Source organism: Dasypus novemcinctus, chromosome 21 (assembly GCF_030445035.2).
Source record: "Dasypus novemcinctus isolate mDasNov1 chromosome 21, mDasNov1.1.hap2, whole genome shotgun sequence".
NCBI classification, from domain to species: domain Eukaryota; kingdom Metazoa; phylum Chordata; class Mammalia; order Cingulata; family Dasypodidae; genus Dasypus; species Dasypus novemcinctus.
This window is the reverse complement of record NC_080693.1, coordinates 81,404,620-81,417,121: the sequence shown is the minus strand read 5'-3', so window position 1 is coordinate 81,417,121 and position 12,502 is coordinate 81,404,620.

Below are 12,502 nucleotides of genomic sequence, written 5' to 3'. Positions count from 1 at the left end.
GACCATCACGGCCACGGTCGCAGCCTGTTCTTTTCCATTTCCGAGTCTCTTCTCCACCTGGCCTCCTCCCCGCTCTCCAGCCTCTTGCCCCTGCTTCCCCCGCTGCACCCCCTGCACCTCCATCCCTCCTGCAGGCCTGGCACTTTCCTGCCCACGTGGCCCCACGCAGTTCCCTCAGCCCCGAATGCCCCTGCTCTTTTTTCACCCATTGAAAGGCTGTGCTTCCCTCCAAGGTCAGTGAAGCCTTCAGCACTACCCCCCTCCCCCCTTGCTTTTATTAGGCCTTGGCTTTGGTTAGACGCACTCGTGCCCTTGCCCCTCTTCCCCTCAAGGTCAGGGGCTGCCTGGCCGCATCTTGGTGGTCCCAGGACCTCGCTGGACACATGGAAATGTGGGTGGACTAGGTGGTTTCCCACATCCCTCTAAGACTCAGGGTACCAAACAACTGCTTGTAATTTGGGGCCATTATGGGTTGAATTGTGTTCCCCCATAGAAGATTCATTGACGTCCTAACCCCTCGTATCTATGAGGGTGACCTTATTTGGAAATAGAGTTTGCAGATATAGTCAGGTTATGATAAGGTCACACTGGATTAGGGTGACCCTAAATCCAATGTCTGGTGTTCTTCCCCACCCTGGAGATAGCTCCCTCGTCTGGTAGCTCATTTTTTGTTTGTTGTCATTGTTTTAGCTCATTGTCTGCTTGTTGTTTTTGCTCGTTGTCTGCTCTTTGTTTTGTCTTCTTTAGGAGGCACTGGGAACTGAACCCGGGACCTCCCATGTGGGAGGCAGGCACTCAACTGCTTGAGCCACATCTGCTCCCTTATAAAGAAAGGAGAAGAGACACGGAGATGGAGGCAGATGGTCATGTGAAGCTCGAGGCAGAGCCTGGGGTGGAGCAGCCACAAGCCAAGGAGCATGGGGCCACCTGAGGCTGGAGGAGGCAAGGAAGTCTCCCCCTCTGCGGGCTTCAGAGAGAGCGCTGCCCTGCCGATGGCGCCTTGATTTCCAACTTCTGGTCTTCAGAACTGTGAGCGAATAAATTTCTGTTATTTTAAGAAACCTGGCTGGATGTACTTTGTTACAGAAGCCCTGGGAAGCGAACGCAGGGGTCGTGGATCTTGCTTTCTAAAGCTTCTTAGTCCAGGCTAGGCTATTTGGAAATTTTGGACACACATTTGTAGACCACCCTGGGTGCCTGCAAAGATTTCCTCCAGAATCAATACCCCGAGGCCATTTAGATATTGTCAGAAGCAAGCCTGTCCCCCCTCTCCTGCTTAGCTCCAAACGATGTTTAATTTTTCTATAGATCAACGTGCAATACGTAACACTGTATTACTGCACCTTGGGACGTATCTATTCTGACCCTGGAGCAGCTGACGTGCGGAGCGACGCCACGCTTTTCCCCAGGGACGATTTCCTGTAATGTGGCTGATTAAAATATAGCTGACTGCAGGAGAAGCAGTGCAGCTCCAGCCAGCCGCAGGCGCGCCAGCGAAACCGGAGATAATGAATAATGGTTTGTGGCAAAACTGATAATGCGCCGCTGTTATATTGACTGGGGCGGCCGCTTCAGTTAATAGTGCTAAATTGCTAGGCTGGAGCCACGGTTCCGCTGGAGGCTGGGCAGCGCCTTTCCTCTTTTGAAAATTCCCATTTGTCTGAAGTTGGGTTCTTCTTTCTTCCTCCCCAGACTCCAAATGAGCTGGTTATTTCTGCCGGCAGCTGCCGTGGGGTGTGAGCTGGGGACGCATCAGCGCCCCGGGTGCCATCTGTTGGGGTGCGGGGTGCACCTTCCCACTTGACAGCACACGGCGTGAAGCCTCATCATGGGGGCCTGGGGCACGGACGGGGCCTCACGCCTCCAGATGCTTGCCACCCGGCGGGGGAGACGGACACCGTGATTGCAGAGTTGACTGCGTAGGGTGAGGTGCGGGGCTCTGGCGTGAGACTGGGGCCCGGTTCAAATCCAGCCTCCTGCACTTGCCAGCCTCGGCTCCCGGGCTACGATACGGTGACAAGCATGTTATGGGTCGAATCACGGCCCCCACGTGGCGGAGAGGAGGGCACGGAGGTGATGGGCAGATTGTGTGGGGCCTGGAGGCCGCTCTAAGGACTCCTGTGTTGGTTGAAATGGGAGCCCCAGGAAACAGAGTGCCTGGCAGCCACGGGGGGGAAACCTCTTCTCACTTCCGGATGGAGAATGCACTATGGGGTGGGGAGGGGGGCTATGAATAAAAGAAATCAGACGAGATGGTGACTGGGGGGGGCAGTGGAAGTGGAGGGAAGTGGTGGTCCCACTCTGGGCCTATCCTGCAGGTGGAGTGATAAGGTTTTCCATGGATTGCATGAGGAACGTGAGGGAAAAGAATCCAAAAATGACTCCAGGTTCCCCCTGAGCATTGGAAGGACGGAGCTGCAGGTGGAGCGGCTGAGGGTTGGAGTGAGGCCAGGGGTCCGGTCTTGAGCACGTTGAGTTCGCTGAGGCTACTGGGACAAATTGTCACATACTCGGTGGCTTAAAACAGTACCTGATTATTCTCCTACAGTTCTGGAGGTAGAAATCCAAACTGACGAGGGCTACAATCAGGGTGTCTGGAGGCACCTTTCCTCCATCCCTTCAGCTTTCCAAGGCTGCCAGCATCCGTCGGCTTGTGGCCACATCGCTCCAATCCTTGCTCTATCTTTATGCAGCCTTCTCCTCTCTGTAGTCAAATCTCCTTCTGTTCCCTCTTAGAGGGACCCTTGTGATTGCACTGGGGTCCTTCAGGATAATCAAGGATATTCTCCCATGTCAAGGACTTTCATCCCATCTGCAAGTCCCTTTCGCCATGTAAGGTCACATTCCCAAGTTCTGGGGTCTGGGGTCTGGGCATCGTGGGACCATCACTCAGTCCACCACAGGAGGTGTTGGACTTCCAAGTGGAGATACTGGGTAGAGGCGTTGGCCTGGGCTAGACGTGTAGCCCGGGGAATTTTCAGCATGTGGGCAATAGTTAAAAGCACTGAGACCCTCAGGGCACTGGGGAAGGAGAGTGGGCAGAGAGGAGGAGGCTTAGAGACAGGGCTCTGGGGCCCTCCACAATTAAGACGGTGGGAGAGATGAGGAGGAACCTGCCAGAGCTCGCCTTTCTGGAAAGGCAAACAGCCTGCGAGGACAGGTGAGGCCAGGAGGCCAAGGGGACAAGGTGATTCCAGGGAGAGGGAGTGGCCAGCCACCCAGCTGTCCTTGAGGTCAAACAAGAAAGGCCAGAGAACTGACCCGAGAATTTGGCCAAGCATCAAGGAGGTCATTGGTGGCCCTGACAAGCACCATGTGGTGGAATGGGAGTTGGGGGGAGCCTGAACAGAGCAGGTTCAAGAGAGGAGAGGGGAGGAAGTAGAGACAGCAAATTATCCCATTTTTGTGAGGGATTTTGCTGCAGAGTGTGAAGCGATGGGCAGTAGCTGGAGGAGAACAGAATGGAGAGAAGGTACTGGATGGGAAGGCAGATTTGGCTCAATGGATAGAGCGTCTATCTACCACATGGGAGGTCTAGGGTTCAAACCCAGGACCTCCTGACCCATGTGGTGAGCTGGCCCACGTGCAGTGCTGATGTGCGCAAGGAGTGCTGTGCCACGCAGGGGTGTCCCCTGCACAAGGAGTATACCCCTCAAGGAGAGCCGCCTGTGTGAAAAAAGTGCAGCCTGCCCGGGAGTGGCGCCGCACACACAGAGAGCTGACACAGCAAGATGACACAACAAAAAGAGACAGATTCCCAGTGCCGCCAAGAATGCAAGTGAACACAGAAGAACACTCAGCGAATGGACACAGAGAGCAGACAACTGGGAGGGGGGCCAGGAAAGGGGAGAGAAATGAAAAAATAAATTAATTAAAAAAAAAAAAAGACACCCAGAAGACTTAATTTAAAAAAAAGAGAGAGAAGCTACTGGAAGTTGGGAGTTTGGGGCATCACACATCCAAGAAACCCTTCCCAGTGATTTAGGGTGGGACATGCCCCGGGAATGTGGAAGTTGGGATTGTTGCCTGGCTGGAAACCTTGCCCAAGGAAAGACTTAAAGTCCAGGACTGGTTCCCAAAGGCTGGTCTCTGGGCTCCGTGTTGGTTAAGATTTGGAGTTCTGGGCAAAACCAGACTGGCAGAGCATTCAGAGGGACTTCCATTCATTCATTCATTGATTCAGCCAGTCAATCAACAAACTGTGCATCCCCAGCTGGGCACTGCGGGAGGATGAAGGGGAATCAAGTGTGATCCTAGCTTTGGACGCACTCCCGCCTGGAGGAGGAGGAGGTATGCAAAAGCCTGCAGCACAGGAGAGCGGCACGGCTCCACTGCCCATGTGGCGTTCGTGATATAAAGAACTCTGGGAAGGTGGCACCAGGAACCCCGGGGGTGCTGGCTGGCTCTCCCTCCCCGGCCTCTGCTTCCCCCATCTGGGCACCTGCCCCACAAGGCTCCATCCCCAGGGCTGGCCCCCTGGGTCCCGTGTGGACGCCTCATCCATCTTCGCCCAGATCCACCGCGCGGGTAATGGCGTGGAGCCGAGTGCCAGCTGTTGAGCTGTGAGATTTCCCCCGGGTCTTTGGTGATGACTTATCACCCTAACAGCCCTGAGTGATTCATCCTTCACAGCCGGCTCCGCGTGGACCCCCGACCTGGGGGTTGGTGGAGGCACCTGAGGATTGGCTGCTGCTCCGCAAACAGGTGCGCTCAGTTCACCTCCAGGAGCCCTTCCTGCCCCCACTTCACAGCCCTCCATCCCCCACCCGAGCCCAAGGTCGTCCCCAAATATCCAGGTTTAATTCTGCTCCTTAAAGGCGATTTGTTAAATGGACAATCAAATGCAAATTGGCGAGCATACTTTTGCCAGGCTTTTTATGTAAGTAAATGGATAAATCAGGAAAACATCTTTGGACAGACCATCTGTCTCAATTTGTGCTTTGAAAAATCTGGTCACCTAGCAATGTTCCCGTGTTACCCACGTCTAGCCTGTCAAACTCTGAAAAACGAGGACCCAGGCAGGCAGGTGAACATCCCTCGCGCTCGGAGGGTGGGTCCCCGCTCGGCTTGGGAGTCGCTGACGAGCCTGGGGCGCCCGGGCCTGCAGGAGGGCCAGCTGGGGAGGGGCGGGGCCTCGCCGAGGCCTGCCTGGCGCTCTAGCAAAGCCTCTGCAGCTCCCACTGCGGCCAAACCACGGGCTGACCTTTGGGGCTATGATGAGCCCCGGCTGAGTCATCGCTAAAAGAAAATGGTGCCCCATGGGGCAGAAATGAGGGGCAGTGGCTGGGTAGCCTGCGGATGATGCAAGCGGCTCAGCGCCGAAAGACATGCGAGGGGCGTGGGGCAGAGGGGATGGACAGCCAAGTGGGGGGACTGAGCCCCTCAGTGTGGAAAGACAAAAGCGTAAAAAGACGACTTGTTAATGAGAATGCAGTACAGGAGATTCCAGATAGAATCTGGGGTTGGACTAAATACTCTTAATTTTAAAACAAATTTATGACTCTCTTCTTTTGCTTATTATATTATTTGAACATCAGTTAGGATCCAACCAGGAGAAGAGAAAACACTCCAGGTATTTAGCTCAGAGGGAATTTAGTAGAGGGAGAGATTACTTGGATAAAGGAAGAGTTCGGTGGGACAACTTAGAGGCTGGCCGTAAGGGGAAGCTGCAACCCCCTGCAGCTGAAGGGCCGGAGGAAAGAAGCAGAGCTCCCCAAACCAGGTACTGGGGTCACTGGGGGAGCCACGGAGGAGGCACAGCTGCTGCAGCAGGGGTGGGTCAGGGGAGGAACGCCCACTCCCACCCTCCAATCCCCAGAGCTGAAACGAGTCAGAAGCCAATTGTCACAGAGGTCCAGGAAAGAACCCGTGGGGTCAGACCCCAGAATCCTCCCACACTCAGAACAAAATTCAAAAGGTACTGAGTGCAGGAAGTGGACATGGCTCAACTGATAGCGCGTCCATCTACCATATGGAAGGTCCAGGGTTCAATCCCCAGGGCCTCCTGGCCCATGTGGTGAGCTGGCCCACGCGCAGTGCTGCTGCGTGCAAGAGTGCCGTGCCACGCAGGGGCGCCCCCGTGTAGGGGAGCCCCATGTGCAAGGAGTGTGCCCCACAAGGAGAGCCACCCCACATGAAAAAAGCGCAGCCTGCCCAGGAGTGGCACTGCACACACACACGCAGCTGACACAGCAAGATGATGCAACAAAAAAAGAGTGGCAGTTTCCCAGTGCCGCGGGATAATGCAAGCAGACACAGAAGAACACACGGCAAGTGGACACAGAGAGCAGACACGGCGGGGAAGGGGAGAGAAAAAAAAAGTTACTGAGGGAATGTTCCACAGCTGCCGTAACACATGATCACAGACTTGGTGGCTTACAACAACCCAGATTTAGGTTACAGTTCCGGAGGTCAAACGTCCGAAATTAATTTCACTGGGCCAGAACCAATGTGTTCTCAGGAGGCGCCGGGGAGAACGGGTTTCCTGTCTTTTCCAGCTTCTAGAGCCGCCCTCCTTGCATTCCTCACCCACTGGCCCCTTCCTCCATCTTCAGCACCTGCAGGTCCCCTTCTGCTGAGGTCGCCACATCCCCTCTCTCTTCCTTTTGATCAAATCTCCCGCTGCCTCCCTCCACTAAGGACCCTTGCTCACATTCAGGGCCTCCTCAGATAATCCAGGATACACTACCCCCCTCAAGAGCCTCAACGTAGCCACAGCTGCAAAGTCCCTGTGGCCTGATCAGGCAGCACTCAGCTCCCAGGGCTCAGGACCTGGAGAGCGTTGGGAATAGTCATTCAGCCCACCATAGGTACAAAACTGTATACCCACCGTAGTTATCTGTTGCTGTGTAACAAATCATCCCGAATTTAGCCACTTAAAACAACGAACATTTTCTAATCTCACACAATTTCTGTGGGTCAGATATCTTGGAGTAGCTTAGACAGAAGCTTCCAGATCAGGGCCTCTCATGAGAATGGAGGTAAGTTGTCAGCAGGGCTGCAGGCATCTAAAGGCTGAGTGGGGCCAGGGACCTGACTCCCAGGGGCTCACCCACATGGCAGAAGGCCTCCATCTTCACCACATGGGCTTCTCTATATGCAAATACAGCTAAATATGTATATGCGTAGTCTTTTTACACACACAAATACAAAAGAAATGTATGCACATGTTCCACAGTACACTTACTTCACTTAGCTGTGCACAAGTTGCCTTACTCTTTTTAGTATTCCGCTGTATGAATGACCATCATTTATTTAACCAGGCCTCTGGATGTTTATGCTGTTTTCCAATATTTTGCGGTTGCAAATAAATGCCATGACAAATATTCCAGTACTCATGTCATTCCTTGTGTGCACTAGTATATTTATAGAGTAAATACCTACTGCAGAATTGCTGGGTCAAAGGCTCTGAGCCTTTGATAGATATTGTCTGATCACTAAATTGTTCTCTTGGAGGCTTTTCCCATCTAAAGGTCCGTGAGTGATGTATGAAGGGGGCCTGTTGCCCCACAGCCTGGCTCACAGAGGCTCTGCTCAAACCCACTCATCCTCGCCATTCTGGTGGGTCTGACATGCCATCTCGGTGTAGTTTTAATCTGCATTTCCCTAATTATGGGTGAGGTCGAGTTTCCTTTCAGGTGTGAGAGCCTCCTTAGGGCCCCTTCCGAGGCCGGGACAGGAGATGGGGACAGAATAAGCACAGGGGTTGAATCAGAGCTGCATGGAAGTATCCCTGGTGCTACCCTGGGGCTGCAGGGCCTTGTGAGTGTCAGAGCAGAGCCAGCTTCCCTCGGGGATGGCCATGTCTGGGCAACTGGGCCTGGCAATGGAGGGAGGGCCTGGTGAGGATGTTGCCAAGAGCCCCTGTTGATTGAGCATCGCTGTGTGCCCAGGACTCCCCTAAGCCCTGCATGCATTTCCTCCTTGACTCCTTGCAGCAGCCATGGGTTGGTTTTTTGCCCACCTCCCCTTTACAGTCAAGTAAACTGACATAAGAAATATTACGCAACATGTCCTGAAATAGCAGATGAACCAGCACCCCACCCAGCAGCCCCTAGAGAGAAACAGAATTTCTCTTCTTCATAATTCTTGTATTAGTAAGCTATTGCTGTGTAACAAAACACTTCACAAATGTTTGTTGTCTCACAGCTTCTGAGGGTCGGGGTCTGGGAATGGCTTAGCTGGGGTAGGCTCTGGCTCAGGGTCTCTCACGAGGTTGCCGTCAGCTGAGCTGCGGTGATCTGAAGCATCGACTGGGCCGGAAGGCCCGTTTCCAGCTCACGTGGCTGTTGGCAGAGGCCTTAGAGCCTTGCCACGGGGCTCTCTACAGGGCTGCTTGAGCTGCCGGCTTCCCCCAGTGAGCGTGATCCAAGGGAGCGCATGGGAGGAAGCCAGGGCACCTTTACGCCCTCGTCTTGGAAGTGTCACACCATCAATTCTGCGAATAGAAGTGAGTCTCTAGGTCCAGCCCACGCTCCAGGGAGGGCGTCAAGGCCCCTCTCGCAGGGAGGAGTGTCAGAGGACTCAGGGGCCCTCCTCTGCCACTCGGTCTTGCTAGTCTTCCTGGGTCTCTTTGGCCTGGTGTCCAGGGTTTGTTTCTACGCAGAGCTGGTGCCCATGGCTGGGAGTAGTGGGCCGGGCTCTCAGACCCCAGGACGGGCTAAGATGAGTGACCACTGCCTCAGTCACCTGGACCTGGGTGTGGCTGGCAAACCTCAGCGCATTCCCTTCTCTTACATTATTTTCTACTAAAAGGGAATTCCATGAGAGGCAAATGGGGACCACGCCTCCTTCCCCCAGTCCCCTGCTCAGGGGAGAGTCTGGTGAGAGTCAGAGGGACCAGAACTGGGGTTTTGAGCTTGGCGTCCAAGAACCCCAAGGGGCTTGTGGGTAGAATTCAGGGAGTCCCTGGACTTGGATGGGAAAAAATTTACAAACCTCTAAATGAGATTTAACATTTCCTTAATTACAAACATAGGCAAAAAGCCACAGAAGTACTAGACACAGCTTTGACTTTGTCACCAACGACAATCACAGCTATTTTCACATCCCGTTCCAGTCTTTATGGGACTCTTGAAATATCATTTACGCTTAGCCCTATTAAAGAATTACAGTGGTTATTCGGCCATCAGCGGTCATGTGGTATGATAAAGAATTCATAGATTTCTATATCACAAATTTGGTTTTTCAATATTCTGATAACCATATTTCAATATAGTTGGCTTTTTTTCTGACCCTATGAATTTAGTCTATGAAATTAAAAACATTTATCTTTAAAGAAAAGACAATAATAATAAAAGACTGCCTGCTGGCAAAAAAAAAAAAAAAACCAAAAAAACAAAACATTTCTCTAAGAGAGGACCATAGTCTCGCTAGACTGCAAAGAAGTTTATGGGGCAGACAGGCACCAAACAGAAGTCGTGAGTTCTGACCGTTAGAGTTGCTGGTGGTAGCCGACAGGGCAAGCATGGCAGAGGGGCGGGCCACGGAGTCAGGGAGCGCTGACGGGTAAAGGCAGGCAGGCTGCCACGTCCACAGAGCGAGCCTGCTGCATGGGACACTGGCAGTGAACTGACCCTCCCCACAGTTCCTCAGTGTGGGTCCAGGGCCACCCACCTACACCACGCCCTCCCCCCCACGGACATGATGCCAGCCAAAGCCAACCCGTCCTCCACCCATCCTTTTTTTTTTTTAAGATTTGTTTATTTACTTATTTTCCCCCTTCTCTCCCCCCGCCCTGCTGGTTTTGCTGTCTGTGTTGTCTTCTCTTCTCATTTTCTCTCCTCTAGGATTCACCGGGATCCAGTCCTGGAGACCTCTGATGGGGAGAGAGGGTCCCTGTTGACTGAGTCACCTCAGTTCCTGGTTTCTGCTGCTCTTCACCTTGACTCTCCCCTTGTCTCTCTTTTGATGCGGCGTCATCGTGGTGCGTGACTCACTTGCGCGGGGCACTGGCTCCCCATGCGGGCACTGGCTTGCCACACGGGCACACTTTCTCTTCTTTCTTTTTTACCAGGAGTCCCCAGGGATCGAGCCCACGTCCTCTCATATGGTAGGTGGAAGCTCTATCACTTGAGCCACATCCACTTCCCATGCGCCCATCTCCTTTGACTCAAGCACTCCATTCTCCAAACTTGCTGTCTGTGTTTTCTCATCATTCCCTTTGCCCCTTGCCTATCAGGAAACTCCTATTCATCCTTCAAAACCCAGCTCACATGGGACTGACAAAATCCCAGACAGTGTTCATCACCCCAAGGCCCCTTCCTCTATGAGCACCTTGCAATGGTCACTTCTGTGAGGAGGCTAAGAGCTCCCCAAGTGCCTTAGCTTCCTCGTTTTTTAAATTCCATTTCCTGGCACACCATGAATAAACTTGTGGTTTGGTTGAGGTATAAGCAAGCATAGTACCTGCCCAAAGCGCTACAGCCCCAGGAAGGCAAACAGTCTGCCGTGCCCCTTCCCCAAACTGACGGACTTTTTAATTTGCCCATCACTACTTGGAATTTGGAAAAAAGAAGAGAAGCCTGGACAGATCATCCTTTTGAAACTGTCCATAAGAAATGACAAAACCTCTCTAATCCTCTGAGTCTCCGCCTATATAGCCATGGTGATAAGCAATTGCACGGAGTGGGCGTGAGGCTGCAAAGAAATCACACATGCAGAGTGTCTGCGTGGCGTAATGCTCCCGAAGGAGGAGGGATTGTTACTGACTTGTTCAGGACAGCAAGAAATCGCCAGAGGAAAGGGATAGAAATCGAGTTCTGTGAGTTTGGAGGCAAGAGCCACTGCTTCTGGAGGAGGGATGGAGGAGCTGCTGGGAGAAGGGGGTTGGATCAGGGTGTCAAGGACCACTGGGCCTGGTGGAACACAAAGGCTGTTTGCGGCGAAAGGCCGTTTGCGCACTGTCCAGTCCGGGCTGGCCCGAGGGGTGCCAGGTGGGCGCAGCGTTTGCCTTTCCGGCATCCTCAAGCATTTCGCTCATCCACGATGGCAATGCTGATTGCAGATTGTCTCTTTCCATTCATCCCAGGAGCAAATCAGAAATTTGGCTAGGCAAATTCTATTTTGTTAGCCGTGCTCCCGTGTGTAGGTTTTAAAGCTCTTTTAAGAAAGTCAATCTATGATTTGGTCTTTTTCCTTAGTTAGATGGAGCTTCATCCCAGGTGCTCTAAATTGGGGAGGGCACTGGGAGATGGAAGCTGATGGCCCCACGTGGGCCACCTCCTGCCCCGGGCCCTCCTGGAGATTACCTGGGGACACGCGGAGGTGTCGGCCTCTCTGCAGGTGTGGGTGCTAGGATTCCAAGGAAAGCACTGGTCTCTCCCAACAAATGGCTACACCTGAGGCTTAATTATTTGTCCTCTTCTACAAACTTCTAAAAGCCCCAATCCCAGGAACCAAGACACGAGAGTGCTCACGGTTTGCCCCTTGCCTCCAGGGCTGGTGGTCCGTGCCTGGACTCTGGACCTTAGTGGGTCTGCGCCCCCTCCTTGCCCCCACCCACCTCTTCATTTCCTGTCCCTGCTCCACTAGGGGCAGAATTCTTGGGCAATCCTAACACTCAGGCCCTGGAGAGCGTGGAATCAGCAGGCAGGTTCCAGGCTGGCTCCAGACCTGGCCTCTGCCCCCTCATGGGAAAGAGCAAGTCACTTAGCCTCCCCGAGCCTCAGTTTCCTCATCCATAACATGGAGCTAATAATGGCATCTGGTGGTTATTGGGGTTAAATCATTGACAAGCTCTTAGATCACTGGGAGAAGCTCCATCCTCGTTTCTTAAACTCTATTCACGTAGTATTCATTCATCCATTATTCATGTAGTACTAACCCGCTCTTTCATAACTATTACTTATTCATATTCAGTGGTTATTATTACTTACTCCATCTATATTGCGTGTCCGCTAAAGCCGATAACAGGGACACAGGCCCCTCGGCCTTTTACCAGGGGACGCATCACGCACGTTGAGCTCACACCGTCTTGCAGGAAGCATTGCTCCCACATGCTAACCCTGGCTTCTACCTGGCTTCGTTGCGGTTAAGTGCTTGGCTCAGGTTCCACAGCTGGCAGGTGGCAGAGCCAGGCTCTGAGCCTTGAAGCATTTCACCTTGTCAGCCCCCCAGGTTCCTCCAGAGCCCACCCGCCCCCCGTGTTCACGGGAGCCCTCTGAGCACGCGTTCCCATCAGGTGGTGGCAGGAGGGCACCTGCTCCAGCCAGCTGCAGGAGCACCTGCCCACCTGGGCCCCGAGGTCCTGCTGCCCCCCTGGGCTTCCCGGGGCAGGTGGGAACCACGGAAGGAGCAGGGGTGGAGGCAGCTGGGCCCGTGGGCTCTCGATGCCCGAGAGGCCGGCAGGAGGCCCTGGCCCGCTTCTGGATGGCCCTTGTGGGGCCCTGACGACGGGAACCTTCCACAGGGCGGGAAGATTAGCTGCCATCCTTTGGAAGTCAACGCCGCAAGTGTGCCGAGAGCATTCTCTCTGTGGACATCCACCGGGATCCCCCAAGCC